Source organism: Perissodus microlepis, chromosome 7, assembly GCF_051167445.1.
Source record: "Perissodus microlepis isolate ML-2025 ecotype Zambia chromosome 7, ASM5116744v1, whole genome shotgun sequence".
Lineage (NCBI taxonomy): Eukaryota > Metazoa > Chordata > Actinopteri > Cichliformes > Cichlidae > Perissodus > Perissodus microlepis.
The window spans coordinates 23477502-23492043 of NC_140467.1; the positions used below are offsets into that span (position 1 = coordinate 23477502).

Here is a 14542-nt window from a genome sequence, read left to right on the forward strand (position 1 = left end):
GCTGGCCCCGGCTAGAGAGGGCAAGAGAGCCTTTAGGCACAAATAAGCTGGTTGAAGAATTCGTGCGTGTGTTCGTATATAAAGTGAATAGTCATGACAAAAAGCATGGGCGTAAAAGGTTAGTTTGACAGGTTCAATACGGCATGCCGGCAGCTGGCTCTCACCTTCCCACTGCTTTTCGTTGTACAATAAAGGGTTATTATTCTATTCTATTCTTGCAATGAAAGGTGTTAATGCTGCTGCTGCTGCTGAATTGGCTGCCTGACAAACCCTAATCCTCCCTGAGAAGTCTGGAAAGGCATCAAAGATTATTCTCTTAAGTAGGGATGTAGCAGTCCTTAAACCTAGACCGAAATCACGATAGAAACATCCACAGAATCTTTCGGCAATTCCATCTTCCTTTTACCATGATGACTGCCCGAGCTAGTAATTCCAGCGCTCTGTACTCCAAAGCAGGATATGGGGTATGAGAAACTTGAGTAAATACAAGATCATTTTTAAATTGTGATTTTATTTATTAATGGAAGAAAGTCAGCTGGCCTCTCCCTTAGAGATAGGGTGAGAAGTTTGGCCATCTGGGAGGGGCTCAGAGTAGAGCTGCTGCTCCTTCACATCGAAAAGAGCCACTTGAGGTGGTTCGGGCATCTGACAAGGATGCCTCCTGGGTGAGGTGTTCTGGGCATGTCCCACTGGGAAGAGGCCCCGGGGCAGACCCAGGACACGCTGGAGAGATTATATCTCTCGGCTGGCCTGGGAACGCCTTGGTGTTCCCATGGACAAGCTGGAGGAGGTGGCTGGAGAGAGGGAGGTCTGGGCTTCTCTGCTTGGGCTACTGCCCCCGCAACCCGGCCCCGGATAAGCAGAAGAAGAAGATGGATGGATGGATGGAAGTTAGCCAAACCTCCCTGGCCCTATGTGGAGAAAGTAACTGGGTCCTTATAATTAACCATAACCCATTCTAATCTACTTGAGCACTGAAGGCATTTCATACAACTTGCCTTCACCTGTTCACACTCATTGATACAAAGTGTTTTGTGTCTTGCTTTGACACACATCCACACAGGGGCGCCTCCAGAATTTTTTCATAGTGGTGGCCATATGTGGGGCACTAAAAATATTGGGGTGGCACACCAAAAACAGAATTTCCAGTTTTATTATGCTGCTGTCAAATACAGGTTAGTTGAAAAATATGGCAAGAATTATAGAAAAGAATTATATGCATAGTTCATTTCCTGCTGTTAAAGTTAACATCATTGAAAATGGGTACATAAGAAAACCAAATCATAAGCAACTTTTGGTAGGGGGAGCAATTTTTATTTGTTGATTTATTTTTTTGGCAGAGGGTGGCCAGTATCCCCCCCCTGGCAAGATCAACAAGATGTTTTTTAGTACATGTGAAGCCTTTGTGTTCTTTTTGGTCAGGAGTGTTTTTTTCCACCTTGGATCTCTCCTATTGATCCCATTTTTGCCCACTCTTTTTTTTATTGTTAAATTATGAAAAGCAACTTTAAATGAGTGAAGATTAAGTGAGGCCTGCAGTTCTTTAGATGTGTTTTTTTTGGGGGGGGGGGCATCTTTTGTGACCTCCTGTATGAGTCACTGATGTGGTCTTGGAGTTTTGGTAGGCTGGTCACTCCTGGGAATATTCATCACTGTCTCAAGTTTTCTGCATTTGTGGGTTATGGCTCTCGTGGTTTACTGGAGTCTCAGAGCCATAGAAATGGCTTTCAAGATTGATGTCAATGACTTATCTATTCTTGAGTTTCTTTAGATTGTTGATGTGTTGCCTTTGAGCTTACTTCGCTTTTTCCAGACAGATTAACACAACGTTGAACTGATTCAACAGTGAAATTGAACTCAGCTGGTTAATGATTTAACAAAGGAATGAAATTAAAAAAATCCCAAAAGAGATAAATACTTTTTGACAAAACTTTAAATTGATATTTAACATTGAGGTTTAAGTATTACCAAAAGTTTGAAAGGTACAAAATCACTGTCTATAGACGGGAAATTGAATCAACATTTCTGGAAGATCATTCGTATCTCAATGTCTGGATAGTATTGGTGTCGAACGTTTGTTAACCCTAGAACACTAACCTATGGTTTTGTAACAGTATCGCTAATGGTGGGTGTATTTTACCTGATGATACTTCCCATCAAGAAAGTGCAACAACACATGACAGATTGAAGTATTTTTCTTTTATTTCCTGCTATACAATGTCTCATAAAATTAAAAAAAGGTTTAAAATGAGTGAAAAATTGGGGAATCTTAACAACAACAAAAATCCTAAAATATTATTAATAATAATTATAATGATTAAAAAGCAACTGTATTTCAGTTATTTTTTAAATTATCATTATTATTTTCTCAATTGGCTGCAAGTAATTTTAAAATTGTTTTAGTGTTCTAAAACCTTTTAATATATAATTCTCAAGCAGGACACCTAGTACTTGTACCTGTTGATCTTATACCGTAGTATTCGGACCATAAGGTGCACTGGATTATAAGGTGAACTGTCGATGAACAGGTCTGTTTTCATACATAAGGCGGACCGGATTACAAGGCGCATTAAGCAAAACAGTCAGATAAGTCAAACTTTACTCAACTCATTCTTCTTGCTTCCTCCACTTCTGTACCATTGATTCATTAATGTTGAATTCTCTCGCAGCTGCTCTATTCCCATGTTGTTGCAGTATATTAATGACTAACCTCTATTGTGGATGGATTATCTCAGTTGTTCTCCTGACTGAAGTTTGGTCTGTTTACAGCATCCTGCCATGTGATTGCATTTGTCCCTAACCATCGGGAACCCTCACTTTAATTTTTATCAATTGGAAAAAAGTTAGCATTCATCCTCCAGCTTCACTGTGTTTATGTTATGCTAACATAGCTGTGTCGCTAGCGATTACGTAGCACATCATTATGTACCAGCTAGTCTAACTTCAGTAACCCTACAAACGTCACTGCTGTTTAGTTTTCTCTCTCCATTTATGTTGGAAGTGATAGCAGAGCTGTACGGTTTAATTTTTTCAGAAATCTCTCAGTCAGAACATGCTATATCATGTTTAGGTGGAAACTAGTGCGCTTACTTCCTGCTAACTTCTAACTCTGTTAAATTTAATAAATTCTGTTTTCATGGATGCCTGGATGTTAAACTTAATTGTTACACCTAATAAAGCAGCAACACTGATCATTTTATTAAAGATGAAAGAATTTAGACAGTTTTTAACTCTCAGTGATGCCACAGTGTTTGTTTGACTTTAGGACCTGAAGCGGACAGAGCTTCAGACCCAGATTACTCAGCGAGGCTCCTGACTATGGTAGCCATAATGCTCCGACAATCCATCAAGTGGTCGACTTCGTAGCTTACCAAAGTCGTACTAAAACATTTTTTGACAGATTTTTGAGCGCCGTGTACCACATATAAAATCCGTTCGAGGTCAGTAAGCACAACCAAAACTCATACATAAGGTGCACCAGATTATAAGGCGCACTGTTGATTTTTGAGGGAAATTAAAGGATTTTAAGTGCGCCTTATAGTGCGGAAAATACGGTATAATATTTGTAATTAGGCTAAGCAGACATTTGAATACCGTTTTGGTATTTTATTCTTTACTTGCTCTCAGGACAGTTAAACATTACCAGGGCTCCAAATGAAATAATAAGGCTAAAATGTCTTACACAGACACCTAATTATTAATTTAATGTGGCCTTTCATATTCTCTTGTGTCTCAATAATAGAACTGTAACACTAGCAAGTCTGTTAAATTGCACAATCAGCACTTTTATCAGCTTCCTTCCTGGCTTCAGATGGGTTGAGCTACAGTAACTTTTTTCCAGTCTTATTAACCAAAGCATTCAAGCATACACATATTCATGAAATGCTTTTCATACTACGCTTTTACCATCACTCACAGTGCTACTTTGTCTGCAGCATCAAAGTGGCATCAAAAAAGAAATAAGTAAAGGGCTGTTTTTCCCAAAGACTTCTATACAGCTGGGCATTAGGGGTGTGCAATGTAGCCCCAAAAATTATGCCATGATACTTCAAGAAACTTTGTGATTATATATGTGTTAGAAAAAACCCCATAACAATAAGTCAAATATAAGCACAAAATTACACAGTGTTTCAGTAAAATTGTAACATTACTGCGTAGCATTTCAGTTTAACAGTAGATAAAATAACTTAGCCATGTCACTTTTCAGTAGCTTCACAATATTGTGTATAATGAAATTGAAATTGGAAAATAATTTTAGCCCTGGGATGTTAAATCTTGGTTCGAGCTTTTTAAGCAGCTGCTTATATCCTAGTCTACTTATCTACATCAGTAATTTCCATCCACCATTTATTGAAGTTCTGACCATTACTTCCTTCCAGAGTTGCTGGTTTCTTCTATCTGTAAGGGAAGAAATGCAGGTTTAAAGCACATCTGTGTTGGCTTCCTTTGCAAACCCTGAAACTATATCCCTTCTTTATATACAGTCTGTGGTTTAAACCTCCTCTTTGCCAGAGTCAGCCAGTCAGAAGAAAGTTGGCTTAAAGGTAGAGTAGCTAAAATGGTTTGTTTCAGACAGGAAATTAACTGATTGTCTGCTATAAAGGATTAGTTTGAAATGTAAATCATGCAAAGCTAGGAAGAAAACAGTTGGATATAATAATAATTATAAGTCACCTTTATTGTCTTAATCAAAGTGATCTGAGTTTTTGGTAACTGAAAAATATCTTCGTTTGCAGAGCATGTAAGCAAGTTTTGAAGTGAACAATCAATAGATTATGAAAAGCATGTATAAAATTCTCAGTGAGTCAGACATTGGTGTCTTCTAAATGTGGTCAAAGAAAAAAAAAATCATGTCAAGCCAAACTGGATATCTGAACATGGGTTTTGTATCTCTTCAGCATATCCTCATTTTATTAGATTTAACTAATGGCATACATACAGTCTCAGCTGGGTGTAAATATGATTTCATTACATTTCACAGTGGGAACGTTGAATGGAACTGAAACCCCACAGCTACGATGTGCCCTCGTCATCGTGCTGTTACGTATCTGAGTTTGAAATAAAAAAAAATTCTGCAGTCAGTTAGAGATGATAACACACAACAGCTTGTCATGCTTGACCTTTTCTTACAGTTGATCTTATGGGACACGTCATGCAAGGTGTTGAATTGATAACACAGTTTCACTTCCTCTTCCTGGCTGACACCAGTATATGCTTATAATATTTCTTCTTATTTCCTCCTTTACAATGAGAAATAAGAGCTTGTGGGATTCCCTCCCTTAAAACTGGCCAAGGTGCTTCATCTAATCTCCATTTAGTTAGCCGTCACCCCTCATTAAACCTGTCCTTTTGCATCTTCCTTAGGTGATAAAAGTGATTGGCAATAACTTTACAACAAATCCCTTTTGTGGGTAGGAAAGCGAGACAACATGTTATTTAGTTGCTCTATGTTTTGATAAAGGGCGTCTTATTTCATTATAGTGTTCGCTTGAATATAAAAAAAAAAACTGCATGACTGCTTACAAAACATGTTGTATACAGTGGAATAAACCCTAATTATAAACTTTTTAGAGAAATATTTTATTACAGTGCTGCTGATTTTGCTGTGACTAAATCCTCTGTTTGGATGAAGCCAGGAAATCTTCTGTGAACAAAAACAAAACCTCCTGACAAAGACAGTTTCTACCAATTTTATTTTTAATGCATATTCAACTCTTTCAAACTTGGTAGCTTGGTAAATATGCAGGGCACACTAATCAGCTCTGCTGCTTGACTTTCCTGAGAAGTTCAACAAATGTTACTATGACTTTATAGCAACATTATGCAGAATTGTCTCACAGTATAAGATGCATGTTCTCATTTTTATTTTTTTTTTCGTGATGATGAAACATGGTGGTAATAAATTGCTCTGTTAAGCAAAAGTAAAACCCGTGTCTCATATATAGTATACCAAACTGTCTATTGAGGCATATTTTAATGCAGATTACACTGAATTGAAGCTCATGTTGGCCTGCTCCTCACTGTGTGTGTTAGATGGCAAAACTACACTATTGTCTGCTTTCAACAAGCTCGTGATTTGCTTATGCAGACGGCTTTGTGCAGAGTATCTGATTCATTAATGATAATTTATCCAACCACTTGAGTCTTTTCACACACACGCAGCAGCTCTCACTCTATCTGGACCCAATGGAGGCTCTGCCAGCTTCTTTTGACAGAGTATGTGTGATCTCAGACTGTGACAGTGGAAAATAATAGTCAGGTCTTTTACAGCTAATGAGTGGGGGTTGTGTCAGTTCCCTCGCCTAAACCAATGATTGGTGTTTCCAGAGGTGTCTGAAGTGGGCAATTTCCTGTTGTTTGCCATGTGTGAGAAAGGGAATATCCAACTTGATTCTCCCAGAAATCTCCAGAGTTGATGATTTCATAGATTGCTTGGCACATTCACTGGGTACATGCGCGGTAGGGAAGAAAAAACTTAGACTAGTGGTAAAATAAAGTCACCTAAAATATAGACTGATGGACACATGCCTTTTTTGTTGTTGATTACTAACCAATCCACAGTGTACAAACAATGGTAATGAGGACCGCCCTCACCAGTAAAGTGTTGAAACTGCTGAAACACGATTAGTCTTGACCTCCAGAATGGGCACCGTCATTTTGATGCACAGCTATAATACTCAAAATGTCAGAGTATAAGAAATTGAAGTTTAAAGGGAAGATTTACATACCATTTTTTTGATTGTGTAACATTGCTTACTAACCCTTAGTGACCAATGCAGCAGAGCTATAATTGAACAATTTTGTGTGGGGAATACTTGCTGGCTGATAATGTGATAAATTGTGTTGGATTCAGACACATTCTTCAGGGCATTTTTCCCAAGCGTCATATTCCCCAGAGAAATAATAAATGCATCAGAAATAAAATCTCTTTGAAGAATTTTTTTTCCTACTGTGAAAATGTTTCAAAAATGTCAGCCTGGGATAGAGAAATGATGATTCTGTACTGAGAGGAAGGTCCACAACTCTGATAACAACAAAAATACATCAAATATGCTCTTATATATGTTTATTTATTTGGACATATGTGTAGTGAGAAATTAAACACACACACCTCCATTCTACTAAACACACTAAACACTACAGCATAAAATCAAGTTGTCTCAGATTGAATGAAGAATATAAGAAATGCTCTGAGTCAGCTGTGCGATGTGACACAGGCAACCACAGCACACATTCACCACAAAGCCAGATCAGACTGGTCAGAAACCTTTATTTAGAACCTGTGCAGCACACTGGTAACATGATCTCAGCCTGAAAAGTTAGCTCTACCTTTGACAGAGCATACAGCTCCACCCTGCCTGAAAAGGTCCACAGGCTGAGTGGTTTTCTGCACAGAGCTATACACAGGGAGAACTTTCACATCAGAAACCCTTGATCACCCTTTAGACTGAAGGGTTATTTGAGAAGAACACTTCAAAGCCTAACAGCTGGTTGGTTAATATCTGACCTTCCATGTCTACAACTGCCGCGGCCAAATGAGAAAAGTCTTTTGGACTGTTGTGTAGGTACACTGACTTTACACTGATGAGGGAAATGCAGGTAAAATCCATTGTCCTGTATGAATCCACTCAAAGAATTTATAGCAGTCATGAAGGAAAGGGGCAGCACGGTGGTTAGCACTGTTGCCGCACAGCAAGAAGGTCCTGAGTTCAATTCCAACATCAGGCCGGGGTCTTTCTGTGTGGAGTTTGCATGTTCTCCCCGTGTTTGTGTGGGTTCCCTCCGGGTACTCCGGCTTCCTCCCACCGTCCAAAGACATGCAGCTTGTGGGGATAGGTTAATTGGATAATCCAAATTGTCACTAGGTGTGAATGTGCGAATGAATGTGAGTGCGAATGGTTGTCTGTCCCTGTGTGTTGGCCCTGCGACAGACTGGCGACCTGTCCAGGGTGTACCTCGCCTCTCGCCCTATGACAGCTGGGATAGGCTCCAGCGCCCCCCCGCGACCCTGAAAAGGATAAGCGGAAGCGAATGGATGAAGGAAAGGGTGTGATGAAAGATGTAGGGAGGTAAAGAGAGTCATAGAAGCTAAAAAGTGTTTCTGTTTTTTGTTTTTCTTCCCAAAGTTGAAATATGGACTCCTGAACTTGCTGTAGCTCAGTAGACGGAAGTCTTTTCATATTTTTTGATATCAGTATGTAAAATGGAAGTTGGACTGTTTAGATTTTAAGATACCAGCCTTATAAAATACACCACTTAATCAACTGTGGCCACAATCATGTTATACTGGCACGTTTGTGCAGCAGATGGTGTTTGCAGCAGTTCAAGAAACTAGCTTCTCTGTATACAGGATGTAGTGGTGTGATAAAGATACTACATACAAACAGATAATACATACAGAAGATGCTGACATAATAACCACTTGTATTTGTGGTTGGTTTGGTTGATTTGTGCATTTTCTCAGCATAGCTGGCTGAATAATGAAACATAAGAACAAGAGCACTGAATTCATGATTTTGGGTCCAGCATCTAAATGTTAAATAAACTATTTTATTATTTTATTTTTTATTATACTACTATTTGCTACATGCCAAAGACAGACGTTCGTCAGAGAAGACTAACAGCCACAGTACGACAACATGAAGCAAGTGATTATTTCCCCACCCTCCGTTCCTCTTTCTGACTTCCTATTTTACATACAGAGACAGTTTGATGAATGACATGGCATGTGGTGTGTATTTAAATGCTGTTAAGGTTTGACTTCTTGCATGTATTTGAATCTATGCAAACTGATTAAAATTAGCAAGATTCTGTGTAAAACTAAACACAACCATCTGAGAGATGGGGGGAGGGGGAGCATTAGGCACTGTGTTTTGTCTCTTTCAGTATCAGTGCTGATGTGGCGATAGTATCTGGTGACAGCTATCAGTCATGAGAATACTGCTACTCCTTATTGGCGGGCATAAATAAAAGTGAATGCATGATTTTGCAGCAGGGCGCGAATCAACCAATGCAATGCATCCAATGCATCTTGTAATAATTATTTTGTGTGTTCAGTATCATAAAAATGTCTGTTTCATTTTTCTGTTGTGAAGATAGCTAAGACTTCTTTGAGTCTCAATGTCCTGTTGACCTTCCAGTTTCATTTATCAGTGCTCGTTATAAGGCAAGGATGGTCCTGACTTTAGATCAGGTCACACAAAGTATTTCTGACCCAGTTAGCTAAACATATCACTGCATTTGAACAGTGACCATGTGTAGGTAATGAAAACTACACTGTCCGTCCTTCCTGTCCCGTGTGAGCATCTGGTAGTAGTAGCTGGGGACATGGTTGTTTAAAAAAAAAAAAGATTCTGTTGTTGTGTGTTTGAGCCAGTGGGCACAGTCCATATCTCATACTAGCTAACTTGAAGTGCTCTAAATTAATTCTCATCAGGCCAGAAAAACCCAACACTTTCTATTCAACTTATCATTCAAATGGTAAATTTGATATGCTGGATTGATGGTGTGTCAACTAGGGCTGGGCCATATCATACCGTTCACGGTAATACCGGTATAATGTTGGGCAATGATAAGAAAATGTAATATCGCGATAGAATATGGGTAAAACGCACATGCGCAGTGCCTTTGTTTTCATACGCACATGCCGGAAAGAGCATGGCGGTGACGGAGAATGAGAAGGGCGAAAGTGGATCGTTGAATGAAATAGATGAACCAGAATTGGTTTGTAAAAATGCTGCAACTTCAGTGGTGTGGAACTGGTTTAGCTTTCGTCCGTCAGATACACAACAAAGCACTATTTTTGGTAGAGCATGCTAGCGGGCCGTCATTATTACCGTGTTTTTTGGAAAATACGGCACACTTAAAATCAATCCTTTGATTTTTCTGAAAATCGACAGTGCCCCTTATAATCCCGTGTGCCTTATGTGTGAATTCTGGTTGTGTTTACTGACCTCGAAACGATTTTATGTGGTACACGGCGCTCGAAAATCTGTCAAATGTTTTAGTACGACTTTGCTAAGCTACGAACCCGCACCGCTTGATGGATTGTCGTAGGATTACGGCTATCGTAGGCAGGAGCCTCGCGGAGTGATACGTACTGTGCTTCAACATAATATTACCGTATTGTGTGTGTTTAACCTCTTTTTAAGTTTTGTGGATATTATACATGGTTATGCTGAGGATATGTCGGCCAATTTCCACTGGAAATGTCTTTTGGTTAAACTGTCAGCAAGGAATTTGCATTTGCACTGTTAATTTTTTTTATATAACTTTAATGCACATAAAAACTGCTGCTTGTTTAAGTGAAAATACATTGATGGGTGTTTTTTTGCACTAATAAAGTTGTGGAGTTATAAAGTATTTTGTCTAGTGTCGATTATATCGTCAGTTATATTGTTATCGCGAATTTTCAAATGTATGTCGTGATAAATATTTTTGGTCATATCGCCCTGCTCTAGTGTCAACTCTGCAGAAACATTGAAAGGACACCAGCCATGGTTGGAAGGTCTTGGTCTCATCCTAAAGTCTGCTAAGCTAAAAGAGGGGGTGAATTCTAATAGGTGTTAGATGCATTGACCTAACAAGGCTTATCTGCCCCAATTCTGTCTCAGACACTTTTGGGATATGTACCTAATTCTTTTTATAATTGGTTCTGCTTGTAATTCTTTAAAAATGGTATATTGGTGGGATGGCATATAGCATATGAGACTCAGCCACCAAGGTGACATTGTTCTAATGTTTTGGTTCTTTCTAATATTTGTCTTGTGAAGCTCATACTTTTTTTTCACCTCATTATCAACACATTCAACTCTACTGGAGCATCCTTCTCCTCCTCCTTTTATGCTTCTCCTCATTTTTCTCTTGCCGAAGGATGGCCACACTCCTCTCACGCTTATTTCAGTTGCTTAGCAACCAGAAGGAGATGCTTTTTTGGGGTGATACTTTGTGGTGGAACCGGAGGCGAGGTGAGGTGTGTACTGTTCAGGAATTAATCGCTCATGAATGCAGTTCCACTGAAGAGAGGCCGTGTGGAGCACTGTTTAAAGTAAAGCATTCATTGAAAGATGTCATTGTTCTTTTAGTCAATGCCTGAGAAGTGTTCAAATTACCATTGGTTGGGTGAGCTAGGCCACCGTCAAATAAATCAACCAAATGAAAGAAAACAATTCATATGTTTTTGTCATTATTCATATGCACTTGTTTCATTTGTTCTTAGTACAAGAGTACCCCTGCCTTTACTGTCATTTACAGCTGTGCTAGTTTCACTTCTCTCTGTTCTGTTTCACTACCACCATTTATGTCTGTTTCACTTGCACAGAAAACAGAGGAAAGTGAAAGGAATATGAAGTTTTTTCATGTTGACAACACCACTCTACTTCACTGCAAGTGTAATAAAGTCTCCCCAATGAGTGCGAATCATTTAAAGGTGTTGGAGACATGGCAGTTTATTACAAAATGTGTAGTTTTCATTAGAACACTAAAACTAGAAAATGCATTTTCTCAACAAACTGCAGTGTGAATGCTGATGATAGCTGACTGTTTTGAGCTGAAATGAAATAATTGCTAAATGTTAAATTAAAAATGTTGAATGAGCTGAAAAATACAGAATTTTTCACCTGAAAACAAAAGTGTAGAAATGTTGAAAGCTGACATTCACACAGAAGAAGTTGAAAAGTAGCTGAACATGTTTAAAATGTAGATGAGAAAAAGCTGAGTGATGACAAAACAACATTTGGAAAAAGCTCCCAAAATACATCTGAAAATAAAACTCATCTCTATGGATTACTTAGAACATACTCCCATCACTTGGATCCACACAGTTCAAAAAGTTTACATCTTTGGGCTTTGAAAGACAGCCTGTTGGAAAGAGAACAATGATGGCTACGTTTTGAGGGTGAAGTGATGGCTGTAGAGCACAGGTGTCGAACTCCAGGCCTCACCCAGGGTGATATCTAAAACCTGCAGGACACCGGCCCTCGATGCCTGCTGTAGAGCAAGCACTGTGCACACAGTGGCAGTTGAAAGATAAGTTTTTAAGATGAATCTTGGCAGTGACAGACAGAGCTCATTAAGCAGGCAGGTGTGAGCCACCTGGGGTGGGGTGCCACTCCAGCCAGTGGCACCCCACACACACACACACACACACACACACACACACACACACACACACACACACACACACACACACACACACACACACACACACACGTGCCTGTCTACTGCTGGTTTAAATAAACAGAAAAGTGGCCCCGAAACAAATGCTTCCCAACAGAAAACTACAAGTAGTATTGACAAAATTCTTTCCCTGCGAGCGCCAGCAATGTCCAGTCTACAGAATTCTCAGTTCTCATGTCTGTCGAATTTATTATATGGACGTGGTGACAGTGTAAAGGCAGCCCGTACTTCTGATTTTCAGACGAATTTTGGGAGCCATTTTAACATTGGACTCTATGGAAAAGTTTCATGGAGGAGACTGTGCATTGGTGGCATTTATGAAAGAACCATAACATCCATTACAATAACAATAACATTGGATGAAAGAGGGCAATGGTGGCGATATTTTGAGGGTAAAATGATGGTTGTAGACCAAACGCTGTGGACAATGCAGCAGTTTAAAGAGAAGATTTTAAGATAAATTTTTCCCTTGCTCCCACTCAAGCAGTTGAGCTGTCTCACTCTAACGTCTAACATTCCGTCCCATACACGCCCATTATAAACTCTGAAACGGGTGAAAAAAAGCATGAAACTTAAACTGGAACTGAAGAAAAAGTATAAAAGATATTAAAAAAGACAAATACAAGCTAAATAGTTCAATGTTGTGGCTTCATTTTACAGTTTGAATGGTGTCTGTCGGTCAGTGTATGTGGAAGTAGAGTTAAAAGAGGAGTAAGTTGAATGAGAATTTGAAGATTCTCCCATTGAAATACATTGTAAATTTTTGTTGAATAAAGTTAAATAATTTAAAAAATATAAAAGTTAAAAATGAGAAAAATACAAGCACACATGTCTAAAAGAAGAGGCATCTAACAGTGCTTGAATGTTTTTTCTAAGTTGAACAGTGTTGAAGGAGATAGCGTACAAAAAACATACGTAAGATGAAAAGTAGAAGAACAATACTGTGGATGCTTAATCAGCATCCGCACTAAATGAAACAAAAATGGGAACTGAGAGGAAACAGTAAGGCACACAAAATGTTAATGTAAAAGCCCAGCTGCAACACTTCCGTATGGAAAGAACCTCAAGTCACTTCAGTAAGTTTTTGCTTTGTTCTCCATTTCTTGAAATCTAAATTCTTTAACCTCCTAAGACCCAAACTCCTTCTCTTTGCTATTTGGGCTGATTGGGACATGATGAATGTACAAACAAAGAGTGTTTGTTTAGCATGCCAATACCAGACCTTGCTGATCTGACATAAGAGCAGAGCACGTTGCATGTTGTAAAGTCCCAGCTTGCTTCCCCTCACCTCTCCAATTACACAAGGGGCAGCTCTCTCAAGCTGCCCCTTGTGTAATTAACAGAATCTCAGGAGTCTTTATTAAGAGTGGAAGGATTGTCAGTGCACTGCAAAGCTTGTTCATCTTATCAAGTCTACTCTGTTTCTCAAAACTTTGAATATTTCAATATAACATAGAACTTACTGTATATGATTATTTGATTTCCTTTAAAAGTATGAATCGGGGGGGAAAAAACGTACTGGGGTTGTTCACTATTCTCATTTTAGCTCAGTATGAGAGTCATTTACAGCTGTGTCAGATCAGTCAAACGTGGCATGCTGTTGCAACGCTGTTGCAGGGTCCATGCTCAAAGATGCTGCTAATCAGACACCAATCAGGCACCTGATGATCATTGCCTAGGGTAGCAGAGATTAGAACAAGAGCCAATACTAGATTTGGGAAGTTTTTCATTTGCACAGCCTAATTGTGCTGCTGTACCCACAATATTCATTGCAAACATGGTGCCAAGAAGAAATAAGATATAAGGTATAAGATTTATTGCCAAGAAACATCGTTACAATAAAGAAATAATCAACCAAAAATAAATTCCCAGCTTTTTTGATTGGGTTTATTTTCTACTGTCGCTTTTTAAAAACAGAAAAACACGTCTAGGGTTTACTTATGGGACTGCATATAGGAGTTTGGAGATTAAATTACATTATTGATTTAGGTGATAGGTCCAGTAATAAAAATGTCTGTATAGCACTTTTTAAAGTGTAAAGTGTTTTACAGTTTGAATAGAAGCCACTCATTAAAGATAATTATACATGTTCCACCAGACATAGTCAAACCTAAGACCAACAAGTAATGGGAGAATGATTAAAGTAAAGCTAACCTATAAAAATGATTTTTCAGCAGTCATTTAAAACAAACTAGACATTCAGCTGGACTGGCTGGACTGAGGAAGGCTATTTCAGAATATTGGTGCTACAACCCCAAAAGTGTCTTCTGGTTTTAAAATAAGAGGATGGAACAGAGATGTTGATCAGACGATCTGAGGGGCTGTCTGCTGTAATAATGTCTCAGTAGCTCTGCTATATAAACAG

General features: G+C 38.9%; 1 protein-coding gene across 2 annotated transcripts in view; it reads left to right on the forward strand.

Annotated features, from left to right (window-relative positions):
• LOC146383100 (suppressor of tumorigenicity 7 protein homolog) overlaps positions 1 to 14542 on the forward strand; it is a 55452-nt gene that overhangs the window by 776 nt on the left and 40134 nt on the right. The gene's annotated exons all lie outside the window — the stretch shown is intronic.